The sequence below is a fragment of the Jaculus jaculus genome, chromosome X (assembly GCF_020740685.1).
Source record: "Jaculus jaculus isolate mJacJac1 chromosome X, mJacJac1.mat.Y.cur, whole genome shotgun sequence".
Lineage (NCBI taxonomy): Eukaryota > Metazoa > Chordata > Mammalia > Rodentia > Dipodidae > Jaculus > Jaculus jaculus.
The window spans coordinates 79,293,041-79,306,671 of record NC_059125.1 but is presented as its reverse complement, the minus strand read 5'-3'; positions in this window follow the sequence as shown (position 1 = coordinate 79,306,671).

Sequence of the window (13,631 nt, the reverse complement as noted above, 5' to 3'; positions counted from 1 at the left end):
GAACTAACTTAGGCAGAATTTATGCACATGTCAGCTTGATTTAAATTGGCAATATAACAATGGACCATTGTTTAATACTCTAGTTTTGAGAGAACCTCTACAACTTGTCTCCATCTCTTCTAATAGAGATTCTCTCCTCTACTCAATAAGTTTTCAGTGTTCTAGTACGGTTATTTTTATTTCATTTTCATTGTTTGTTTCAATTTATTACTTAAGTAAATATTTTTAAAGTCTGATATTTAGGTATGTATAGCCATTTTCTGTAAAGTGTTCTTTACATTTTTATGGAAGGCAGTTGTCATAATGGGATTTTATTTGTAAGGTTCAGGAGTAACCAAGACCACAGAGACCACTCTGAGCCAAAGATGGAAACTTTTCTTTGGGAAAACACAAGGTGTCAGATTGCCCTCACATTCACATCCATACTCTTACCTAGACCTCCCAAGTGCTAGGATCATATCCAGTATGATTCTGATTTTTTGGTTTGTCCTAATTATACCTGCTTTTACTAGCTTCTTTTTGAAAATTTAGCATTAAGATTCCTTAAACTATTTTTTAGGGGGTTTGTCAAGGTAGGATCTCATTGTAGCCCAGGCTGACCAAGAATTCCCGATGTAGTCTCAGGGTAACTTTGAACTCACAGCTATCCTCCTACTTCTGCCTGCTGAGTGGTGAGATTAAAGGGATGCACCACCACACATGGCTTCCTTAAACTATTTTTTTTTTTAAATCTCTTGTTCAATCTTCATAAACTTTCCAATCCCACAGGCATCTGTGTGGTGCCCTGTTAAACTTTTTTTTTGTTGTTGTTGTTTTGCTTGTTTTCATTTAGAAATTAGAAGAAAATCTCATTATTATCTATTATGATTAAAGTACAACAATAAATAGAGTATACATTTTAGAAAAGGTCTGAAATGACAGAAATGAACTTACAGCTTTGATGATAATATAACAGGGTACTGTTCAGTGATGATGAAATTCAGCAACTTGTTGAGAATGGTACGTTCTGGTGGTCATCAAGATCATGTCAGATATACCCTTTAAGCAAGTCAAAATACTTTCATAAAACAGAACAGTTAGCTCCATGCATTTCTTTCCCCCATTTTTCTTTCTTTCTTTCTTTTTTTTTTTTTTTTTTTTTTGAGGTAAGGTCTCACTATAGCCCAGGATGACCTGGAATTCACTATGTATTCTCTGGCTGACCATGAATTCTTGGTGATTATTCTACCTCTGCAAGAATTTTGTCTATGCTGAGTTGTTCTTAGGTAGCTTTGCTCTCAGTGACTATGAAATCAGTTGTTCCCTTCCAATGTCTGAAGTGACATTTTTTTTTAATTAATTAATTTATTTATTTATTTGAGAGCAACAGACACAGAGAACTCCAGACGCGTGTGCCCCCTTGTGCATCTGGCTAAAGTGGGACCTGGGGAACCAAGCCTCGAACTGGGGTCCTTAGGCTTCACAGGCAAGCGCTTAACCACTAAGCCATCTCTCCAGCCCATGAAGTGACATTTTTTTTGTAAGATATATTCATGGAGAGTTGTTCTTAAAATAATAAATATACCACCATTATTTATATTATTATACTATATTTGGTGGTTATCCACAGAGGAGCTATATATGGTTTATGTCATTAGGAAAGAAGTCATATCAAATGCCATGTACTTACAGTTACCATCATATATTAAGAAAAAAAATCTCAGTTGGATTAAGATTAATCATTTAGTATAGGGTTTAGATTTTGAAATAGCTGAAAGTTTGATACTTTCTCTCCTAATTTATCACAAGAAAAGAAAACTATCGGCCTATTTCCCTAATGAACATAGACACAAAGATCCTGAACAAAATACTCGCAAACCGAATCCAACAACACATCAAAAGCATTATCCAACTTGACCAAGTGGCATTTATCACAGGAACACAAGGGTGGTTCAACATAAAAAATCTGTCAATGTAATACACCATATAAACAAGCTTAAATATAAAAATCACATGATCATTTCAATAGATGCAGAAAAGGCCTTTGACAAGATACAACATCACTTCATGATCAAAACACTGGAGAGAATCAGCATGACCGGTTCACATCTTACCATAATGAAGGCAATATACAAAGCTCCAAAGGCCCAAATAATACTTAATGGAGAGAGACTGGAGGAATTCCCATTGAGATAAAGAACAAGACAGGGATGTCCTCTCTCACCTCTGCTTTTCAATATAGTTCTGGAAGTCCTAGCCCAAGCAATAAGGCAGGAGAAGGAAATAAAAGGGATACAATTTGGAAAGGAAGAAGTTAAGTTAGCTCTATTTGCTGATGACATGATTGTATATGTAAGAGACCCGGAAGACTCCATCCCAAAACTCCTGAAGGTGATTAACTCCTATAGCAAAGTAGCAGGATACAATATCAGTGCACAAAAATTGGTAGCATTTCTGTATGCAAATGACAAAGACACAGAAAGAGAAATAAAGGACATAGTCCCATTTTCAATGGCAACAAAAAAAAATAAAATAACTTGGAATAACGTTAACCAAGGAAGTAAAAGATCTACACAACTAAAATATAAAAACTCTCAAAAAAGAAATTGAGGAGGACTTGAAAAGATGGAAAGACCTCCCATGCTCCTGGATAGGCAGAATTAACATTGTGAAGATGACAATCCTACCAAAGGCTATATATAGATTTAACGCAATTCCAATTAAAATCTCTACAGTGTTCTTCGCAGAGATAGAAAAAATGATCTCAAATTTCATATGGAAAGGCAGAAGGCCTCGCATATCCAAACATATACTCAGCAAAAGAAATACCTCTGGTGGCATCACCATACCCGATCTAAAGCTATATTACAAAGCCATAGTAATAAAAACAGCATGGTACTGGCATAAAAACAGGAGTATAGACCAATGGAATAGACTTGAGGACCCGGATATTGGGCCAAGCAACTATAGCTACTTGATATTCGACAAAGGCCCAAACAATATAGACTGGAAAAAAAGACAGCATCTTCAACAAATGGTGCTGGACAAACTGGATAACCACATGCAGGAAACTAAAACTTGATACACACATTTCACCATGCACAACACTCAAATCCAAATGGATCAAAGACCTCAACATAAGACCAGAAACTCGAAAACTACTGGAAGAAAATTTAGGAAGTACTTTCCATGATATAGAAATGGAAAAAGACTTCCTGAATAAAACCCCAGTGGCTCAAGTTCTTAAACAGTCACTCAACCATTAGCATCATATGAAGCTGAAGAGTTTCTTTACAGACAAGCATATAATAAGCAAAGCCAATAGAATACCCACAGAATGGGATCAAATATTTGCAGGTTATCCAACTGATAGAGGCCTTATCTCTAGAATTTACAAAGAACTCAAAAGTCTAAACAATAAGAAGACAAATACCCCACTCACAAAATGGGGCTCAGAGTTAAACAGGCAATTCACAGAGGAAGAGATACAAATGGCAAACACACACCTAAGAAAATGTTCATCATCCCTAATCATCAGAGAAATGCAAATTAAAACAACTATGAGATTCCACCTTACCCCAATAAGGATAGCCAACATCAAAAGGTCAAATGGAAATAAATGCTGGCCAGGATGTGGAGAAGCAGGGATACTCATTCACTGTTGGTGGGAATGCAGGATGGTACAACCACTTTGGAAAGCAATATGGAGACTCCTGAAAAAGCTGGCTATAGAAATACCAACAGACCCAGTTATACCATTACTGGGCATCTACCCTAAAAACTTCAAACTAAAAGCCAGAGAGATTTGCTCAACCATGTTTGTAGCAGCTCAATTAGTAATAGCTAAAAGCTGGAATCAACCCAGATGTCCATCATTATAAGAATGGATAACAAAGATGTGGTATATCTACACAATGGAACTCTATACAGCAGTAAGAAAAAACGACATAAAGAAATTTGAGGAAAAATGGTTGAACCTGGAACAGATCATTCTCAGCAAACTTACCCAATCACAGAAAAAAAATTGACACATAGTCTCACTCATGTGCAACACCTAACCTGAATCTGCCCAAGATGCCTTACATACCCAGCAAGCACCTCATGGACTAGACAATAAGATGGATGGGAGGGCAGGGAGGGAATCAAAGGGTGGAAAACAGTAATCCGGACCCAAACGGCAATGGTACCATAAAATTCTACTTCCTAAAAGACAGACCAAATGGCTGAACCTCCACTAGACCCTTACAGGAAACACCTGAACCACAAGACACTGGAGAGTGTAGGATCAAAACTGACCTAAATCTCCTACATCTTTCCTCCCTCCCTCTCCCACTCTCCCCTCTATCTCTCTCCTCTCTAACTCTTGTATATTAGTTATCTTTTTCCTCAATTTCTTAGTGGACACTGACCTGTAACCCCCACTTCCAGCTTGGGCCTACCATCCACAATGAGCTTTTGATCAGAGAAACCTACAAGGTTTCCCAAAACAATGACAGACTTCTGTCAGAGTACTTGATGACCCACCAAAGGCCAGTGGTAAGACCCTATTACTGAAGACTCCATACGCAGCTGACGCGTAAAATGGAATGACATGGCTGGAAGCCAGGAGAGAGTCAGTCCCCAGACAGTTAGCGTGTCTAGTGCCAGCAGGCACTACAATGGCGACTGGGGGAAATTACCAAGATCTGTCCAAGCAACACATTGTTTAACCTAATTAGCAACAAATAACCGGATGTGATGCCCACACAAGTGCAATAGTGGTACACAGCCATGGTGAGGAATCAATTGCTCTTGATTTGGCTAACTGATCCACTCAGTGGTACTAGACCCATAGCTGGAGCTGGGAAACAAGTCAGAACCATACTCAAACACAAGCCCACTCAACAATATCAAGCTACCATCAATCATGGGGTATAAGAGGGCCTAAACCTACCATACTGTCTATCAAAAAAGTAAGTGTTATCTCAATTTTCCGGGTGCTAACTTACTCTCCGTTGGAGAATCTGCTTCTCTTTTTCAGATAGATGCAGATCCTAAGAAGAGAACTGCCCTAACATACTTCAAAAGGGGCCCAACTGAAACTAAGGACAACTGGCGAAATAAGCAAGGGTGATGTTTTCCTGTGAACTGGATACCAGCACAAAGGGGAAGGAGATCAATGCAGAGAAAAATCAACTCCTACCCAACCAGAGAGCCAGAGCCTCAGAGGCCCCCAACACCTCAGCACTGAAGCAGACCCAAAATGAACCCAACATGGCTCAGGGAAATTTTGCAGAAGAGGGAGTGGAAAGAATGTCAGAGTCACATGTTGGGTCATGATTTGCAGAGACATTTATCATACCAATAACTGGAGGCTAACTCCACAATGCACGACCCATTTTCATTAACAAGGAGGGTCTAATGGGAGGGGTTAGATCACAGATGAGCCTAAATAATGGTACCAAACTGCCTGTATTTACTGAAAAAAAACTAATAAATTAAATTTAAAAATATAAAGGTGTGTGCCACCATGTCCAGCTCCCCAATAGCTTTTAAAAGAGTAATGCTAAATAGGAAGTGTAGTTATATACCTGTAACCTCAGTATTTGTAAATCTGAAGCAAGAGAAGAACTGCTAATTCAAGACCAGTCTGGCTGATACAGCAAGATCTACATACCAAGTGACCTGGGATAAACAGCAAGACTCTGTCTCAATATAACAAAAAAAGATAAAAGTTCAAAATGTTTAGAGTAAAACACTTAGTAAGTGGATAAGGAGGAGCCCCAAACATAATATTATGTAATACTTCTTCAAATGATTACTTTCTAAACATCATATTTAAACATAAAAGTTAACATGAGGGCTGGGGAGTTGGCTTAGCAGTTAAGCACTTGCCTGTGAAGCCTAAGGACCTCAATTCAAGGCTTGATTCCCCAGGACCCACATTAGCCAGAAGCACAAGGGGGCACACACATCTAGTTGGTTTGCAGTGGCTGGAAGCCCTGGTGCATCCATTCTCTCTCTCTCTATCTGCCTCTTTCTTTCACTCTCAAATAAATAAATAAATAAATTAAATTAAAAATATTACAAAACAGTTAACATGAATGAGGGTTTGTGTTCTCAAATATTCTTTCATGATTCAGATTTGTATATGGAGGCCCTGTTGTGACATGAAAGGTACATATAGAGTTCAGGAGAAGTTTTTTTTTTCCTGTTTGTACATAATATTATTTGTGTTTATAAAAGCTAAAGACACACAAAAAACACTAGAAATAATAAATTCAGTTAAGTTATAGTATATAAATTCACTATGCCAAAATTGGTAGTGTTTCTGCATAACAAGAAAGATAACTATCATATTGACAATATATTTAAACATATGTAAGAGAAGTCCAGTGTGGTTGCACAAATATGTAATCTTAGCACTTCAGAGGTAGAGGCAGGATGATTAGGAGTTCAAAGCCAACCTTAGGTCTATAGTGGGTTTGAGACCAGCTTGGATTATATAAAACTCTCTCAACAAAAGTCACACACACACACACACACACACACACACACACACACACACACACACACAGAGAGAGAGAGAGAGAGAGAGAGAGAGAGAGAGAGAGATAGACTAAATTTAACCCATGAGATGAATTAGTTCTACCATAGCTATTATTGAAATGATAACATATGTAAAAGAGAATAAAGTAAGATGGAAAGGCATGTTTATGGATTGAAAAAAATAGTATTGTTAAAGTGTCTATGCTGTTCAAAGAAATCTACAGATTAACTGCATCCTCCATGAAAATTCCATGATTTTCTACAAAAGTGAAAATTCCAATATGACATCTATATAGAACTATAAACAAAATCTTAAATCCTCATAATCATTTGGAATGAAAGGAACAAAAGAAAAAAAGGTTACAGTCATTATACCACTTCACTTGAATATATATTACAAAGATGTACTAATCTAAACTATAGGGGATTGACACAAATAGAGACACCAACTAAGAAGACTCAGCTTTGGATGGGTTTGCAGGGGCATTTCATAAAGGATTAATTAAGGAACGAAGACCTTCTCCCAGACTAGGGAGTGCCTTCTAGTAGGTTACTTAGATATAAAGAAGTCTGATGTCAAATTAATTCTGATTGAGTGTTTGTCTTCCTTTCTTTTTTTTTTTTTCAAAACTTTATTTTTATTTATTTATTAGAGAGAACGAAAGAGAGAGAGAGAGAGAGAAAATGGGCACACCAGGGCCTCCAGCCACTGCAAATGAACTCAAGATGCATGTACCACCTTGTGCATCTGGCTTATGTGGGTCCCTGGGAATTGAACTGAGGTCCTTTGGCTTTTCAGGCAAATGCCTTAACCCCTAAGCCATTTCTCCAGCCCCCTGCCTTCCTTTCTTACTGGTAAATGTCTCTGTCATTGCTGCTGCAGGTGGTACCATCCTTCACTGATATCAGAATCCAGTTCCTTCAGCCTTCTAGCATAGCATGAAGGCAAGCGACTCTCCAGGAAACTTCCAGGCCTTCAGCGCCACATTGAGATAGCTTATTACACTGAGTGGCTACCTGTTCCTCAGTCTGTCCAACGAGCAGATGTTCATCATTATAATACCAAGTGTCTATCTGAAGTAATATGTTCTAGTAAATCCCCTTTTGCAAAATATCCATTCTTTCAGTTATGTTCCTCTAGAGAACCTTGATGAATACACAGAGCAATAGAACAAAATTACATGCCTTAAAGTCAACCACACATATGTAGATTATGATTTTTGACATAGTTGCTAAGAATAGGCAACTGTGTGTTGTAAGAAATGATGGGAAAATTAAATGTCCACATGCAGAAGAATGAATGATAGACCCTTTTTTCTCATGCTATATATATATATATAAGTTCAAAGTTGATTTATTACCTACGTGTAAGAACTGAACCTAGAAGCCAAGTTAAAACACTATAGGAGAAATACCTAAGTATATTATAATGGACAAGAACTTATTGGAGGAGATCTTAAAAGCATAAGAAATAAAGCAAACAATAGATAGATGAGATTATATAAAAGCAAACACTTTCTACACAGCAAAAGAAAAGGAAGAGTGAAGAGACAAGATGCAGTATGGAACAAAGTATTTGTAATTTATGCATCTAACCAGAAGTTAATAATTTGAGTATATAACAAAGTATAATTCAAAAACAAAATAGCTGAGTTAAAAAAAATGTATAGGGCTGAGACAGTGACTCATCAGTTAGAGGTATTTACTTGCAAAGCATGCCAGACTTGGTTTGATTCCCCAGTATCCACATAAAGCCAGGCACACAAAGTGACCCATGCTTCTGGAGTTTGTTTGCCAAAGCAAGAGTCCCTGTCTCTTCCCTTTCTCTATCTCCCTTCCTCTCTCCTTGCATATAAATGAATAAAATATTTTTACAATAAGTATAATAACTAAATCGACTTTTCACTGAAGATGCCATAGAAATATACAAAAGATATATGGAGAAATGCACAAAATTGATGACTATAAGGAAAAGAAAATGAAATACTAAAATAGATTATAAATTCACTCCAATAAATATACCTATCATCAAAAAGACTAAATATGGGCTGGAGAGATGGCATAGCAGTTAAGAGCTTGCCTGTGAAGCCTATGGACCCTGGTTGGAGGCTCGGTTCCCAATGCACAAGGGGGCGCTCGCATCTGGAGTTCGTTTGCAGTGGCTGGAAGTGGCGCACCCATTCTCTCTCTCACTCTCTATCTGCCTCTTTCTCTCTCTGTCACTCTCAATCAAATAAATAAATAAAAATCTTAAAAAAAGACTAAATGTAACTCATGCTGGATAGAATTCTGGGAAGAAGAAAACCATCAACCATGTTGTTGGGAATAGAATAAGTCAAATTGAAAACAATCCAGAAGTTCTTCAAAATTTAAAAATTAAAAAAAAAATGCAAGTGCCATATATCTTAGCCACCCAACTGGTGGGAATATGTACAAAGGATATGGAATTTGAATGCCAGAGAAACATCTGTACCCCATATTAATTGTAGCACACACCACATTAGCCAAAGAATGGGAACAACCTTTGAACGGATAAAAAAAAAAAAATGTGAACCCTAAAGAACACCTTGTGAGAAATAGTCTGGATTTCCTGAAATACAAAACATAATATTATGAAATAACACAGCAAGTGTACTTCTTGGAAAATACCTAGAATCTAGATATGGTAATAGAGTAATAGTTATAAATACCAGTGAAGGCCATATGGCCATTTATAGAAACAAAGATTTTAATTGTCAAAATATATTCTTTCTATTTTAAAAATATTTCTATGTATGTACAGTTACAAATTAGGCAAATATAGTTTTCTTATTTCTTTATCATAATCAGATAACACATGTTGATAGTATGTCTGTATTTTGAGGTTGTCAATTTTACATCCCTCCATCATGAAATATCACTTGAGTCTTAACCATCACTAAGGCATTTCCTCTTAATCTCTAGGTCTTTTTTTCTTTTTTTATTAACAGAATGGTTACATCATTCTGAGTATATCATAGTGGAACTTTCATCTTGCTACAGTCTTTATTTGGAGGATAAATATGATATAAAAAGAAAATTTGGAATATATGTACAACTATAATATTAGAAAGCTATTACAATGGAAACCTGTTACTTATGGAATCATATATGGAATTGTAGTTAATTATGTTAGTGAAATAAGTCATATATCCCTCTCCTCTGCTATATCTCCTTCTCCTCTCTTTCCACTCTTATCTACATATTTCTCTGTTCTTCCTCTGCTCTCTTGTCCCTCTCCTCTAATCTCCTCTCCTAACCTCCCCATTCCTCTAATACTTACTGTTCTCTTTTTATCCCTCTTCCACTCTTCAACCAATCCCTCTACTCTACCTCTCTTCCCTTTCCCTCATCATCTCTTCTCCCTCTCCTCTCAATCTCTTCATCTCCCATTACTATCCCTACACTCTACTTCTCTTCTCTCCTACCCTCTCTCACTCTCTCCTCTCCCCCTCCTCACCATCTAACTCTCCTCTAATTCTCTCTCCCTTCTCCTTCTCCTCTTCATATCCTCTCCTTATCCCTTACCTCTTCCTCTGCCCTAACTCTCTCTCTCCTCTCTTCTCCATTCCTTTCCCTCGACCTCTTGTCTCCCTATGCCTCCCCCTCCTTTTCCTCTCTAACTTCCTGTCCCCTCCTCAACCTCTCTTCTCTACTCTACCTCTTCTTGTCTCTTCTCCTCTCCTCTTTGTCTCTTCTCCCTTCCAGTCCCTCTAATTCTCCTTTAAATTGCCCCCTTCCACTCCCTGTCTCCTCCTCTGCCTATCCCTCTTCTCTCCCTTCCCTCTCCTCCTCTCCCTTCAACATCTCCCCTGCCCTCATTTCTTCTCCTTCTAGCTCTCCTCTTCCTCTTCTCTTACTCTTTTCATCTCTCTCTTCCTATCCTTTACATGCCTTCTGCAATCATTCCCTTCTCCCTCCCTTTCTTACCCCCACTGCTCTCCCCCCTTTTCTCTTCCTCTTTTCCACTCTCCCACTTCCTTTCCTACTCTTCTCCCTCTGCTCTTACTCTCCTCACCTCTTTTCTTCCCCTCTCTCCTATCCTCTCCCCATCTCTCTAGTATCCTCTCCTCAACCCCTGCTCTGAATCTATTCTCCCTCTCTCCTTTCCACTCCCTCTCCATTCCCTATTCCTACACTCTCTCTGTCCTCTCCTCTATCTCACTCATGCTTTCCTTTTCTTCCATTTTCCTCTCTCATTTCTCTGTCTCCTTTTCCTTTCCCTCTCCATTTCTTCTCCCTCGCCTCTTCTCTCTCTTTGCCTCCCCTCTCACTATTCTGTCTCATGTCCTCACCTTGCCCTCTCTTTCTCCTATCCCTTAAACTCTCCTAATACTATATTTCCTTCTCTTCTGCCTCTGCTTTTCCATCCCCACTTCCTCTTTTCTTCCGGCTCTCATCTCCCTATCTTACTCTTTAAAGTTCCCACTCCTCTCCCTCTGTTCTTTCCTCTCCACTATACTTCTACTTTTTGTCTCTAATACTTTGTCTTCTCTCCCTCTCATCCTATTCTCCTGTCTTCTCCCTCTCCTCTGCCTGTATACACCCTAAACCTCCCTTCTCTCCTTCTTCTTTTCCTCTACCTACTCCTCTTTTCCATTTCTTTTCCCTCTCCCTCCCTCTCCTCTCCCCATCCCTCCCCTCTTAGTCTGTTCTACTTCTCCCTCCCCTCTCCCTTCTTTTCCATTTTTTCATTCTATCTGTCTTCTTTCCCTCTTCCTTTCCTCTTTACTGCTCTCTTGTCCCTATGTTCTCCTCTCTTGTCCCAACCTCTCCTCTCCTCTCCTCTCCTCTCCTCTCCTCTCCTCTCCTCTCCTCTCCTCTCCTCTCCTCTCCTCTCCTCTCCTCTCCTCTCCTCTCCTCTCCTCTCCTCTCCTCTCCTCTCCTCCCCTCCCCTCATGTCCCCTCTCCTCTCCTCTTCTCTCTGTCTTCCATTCCTCTCCAAATCCCATCCTCTCCATCACTTCTCCCTCTCCAATCCATCTTATTTCCCTCTCCTCTGCCTCAGCATTTCCTCTCCTCTCCCCTCTCCCTGTGTTCTCCTCTTCTTTCTACCTCTCCTCTGCTATAAAATGAATTTCCTATGTCTCTTTCTTCCTTCTCATCTCCTTAGCCTCTGCTGTTTTATCTTTTTCTTTCCTTCACATTTTCCTCCCTCTGAACCTCATCTGTTCTCTCTTTTTTCCATCTGCTTCTCTATTTTCTCTTTCTCCCATTTCTCCTCTTTTCCCTCTCCTCTACCAATTCCTTTCCATTCCCTCTCCTCCTCCATTCCCTCAGCATCTCCTCTATTATCCTATCTTGTCCCTCTAGCTCCCTCACCTACTTCTCTTCTTTTCCTCTCCTCTCTTTTCCTGTCCCTATAGCTCTTACCATCCTTCCCCTCTTCTCTCGTCTTCCCCTTTCTTTCCAATATCTCTCCCTCCTCTCTAGATCCTCTATATCTCCCTTTCTTCTTAATCTTTATCTCTTACCCTTCACCTCTCCTCTCCTTCTCATCCATTCTCACTGTGCTGTACCTCTCCATCTCCTCTACTCTCCTCTCCTTCTCTCTCTGCCCACTTCCCCCCTTCCTATAATTTCTCTTCTTAGTACCAACCACTCCTCTCCTCTAATCTCTCTTCCTCTCTTCTCTCTTTTCATGTCCCTCTTCCACCTCTCTCCCAATCACTGTACTCTCCCTCTATTCTTCCTCCCTTCTCTTCCTGTTCCTCTATTCTTCTGTCCCTGTTCTCTACACTCCATATGCTCTCCGTCCTTCTTCCTGTATCCTTTCCTCTGCTCTCTCTCCTCTCCTCTCCTCTCCTCTCCTCTCCTCTCCTCTCCTCTCCTCTCCTCTCCTCTCCTCTCCTCTCCTCTCCTCTCCTCTCCTCTCCTCTCCTCTCCTCTCCTCTCTTCTCCTCTCCTCTCCTCTCTTCTCACTTTCCCTCTTCCACACCACTTTTTCTCCTTCCTCTTTCCTTCCAATCCCTCTCCTCTCCTCTCCTCTCCTCTCCTCTCCTCTCCTCTCCTCTCCTCTCCTCTCCTCTCCTCTTCTCTCTCCTCTTCTCTCCTTTCCTCTCTTCTCCTCTCCTCTCCTCTCCTCTCTTCTCACTTTCCCTCTTCCACACCACTTTTTCTCCTTCCTCTTTCCTTCCAATCCCTCTCCTCTCCTCTCTGCCTCTCTCCCTCTCCCACATCTCTATGACTTATCTTTCTTCACTCCTCTCCCTCCCCTTTCCTGCTATAACTTTCATCTTCTTCGCTTCTCCTTTTCCTCTTCATCCCTCATCCCTCTCCTCTCCCACTCCATCCCCTCACACTCTGCTTTACTTCTCCATCTCCTCTCCTCTCCCTCTCTCTCTGATGACTACTCCTTCTCCTATAATTGCTCCCCTTAGCTCCAACCTCTCCTCTCCTCTAATCTATTTTCCTCTCCCTCTCCTTCTCCTCTCCTCTTGTTTCTCTTCTTCTCTCCCTCTCCCAGTCCTCTTCCAATCCTCCTAGTCTCCTTATCTTCTTCATCCCATGTTCTCTCCATTTCCTTGTACTCTCCTGTCCCACTTCTCTCCCTATCCTCTCCTTTCTTCTCCCTGTCTCCTCTCATGACCGTCTCTCTCCTCTGTTTTCCTCTCCCCTCATTATCTCTCCCACACCACTTCCTCTACCTCTCTTTACTCTTCCTCTCCTCCCTCTCCTCTTCCTCTCCACTACTTTTCTCTCCTCTTTCTGCTATCTTATCCCTCTCCTCAAATGTTCCTCTCTGCTCAAACTTCTCCTCTTCTCTACTCTCCTTTCCACATCTCTCTTCTCCCTTTTCCTCTCCCTCTATCTCTCCTCTGCCTCTCCTTTTCTTATCCCTCCTCTCTCCTCTATCACTCCCCTACTCTCTACTTCTTCTCCCTCTCCTCTTGGTCTTTATCTCTTCTCCCTCTCCTCTATTTTCCATATCCCTTCCATCTATGCTTGCTGTACTTGACCCTCACCTCTCCTATCATCTCCTTCTCCGATTTCTTCTTTCTCTTTTTCCTTATCTCTCCATCTCCCTTTCCGATTCTTTGGCTCTCTTGTCCCTCTGTTCTCCTCCACTCTTCTATCTTCTACATCTCCTCTCTCTCTTCCGCTCT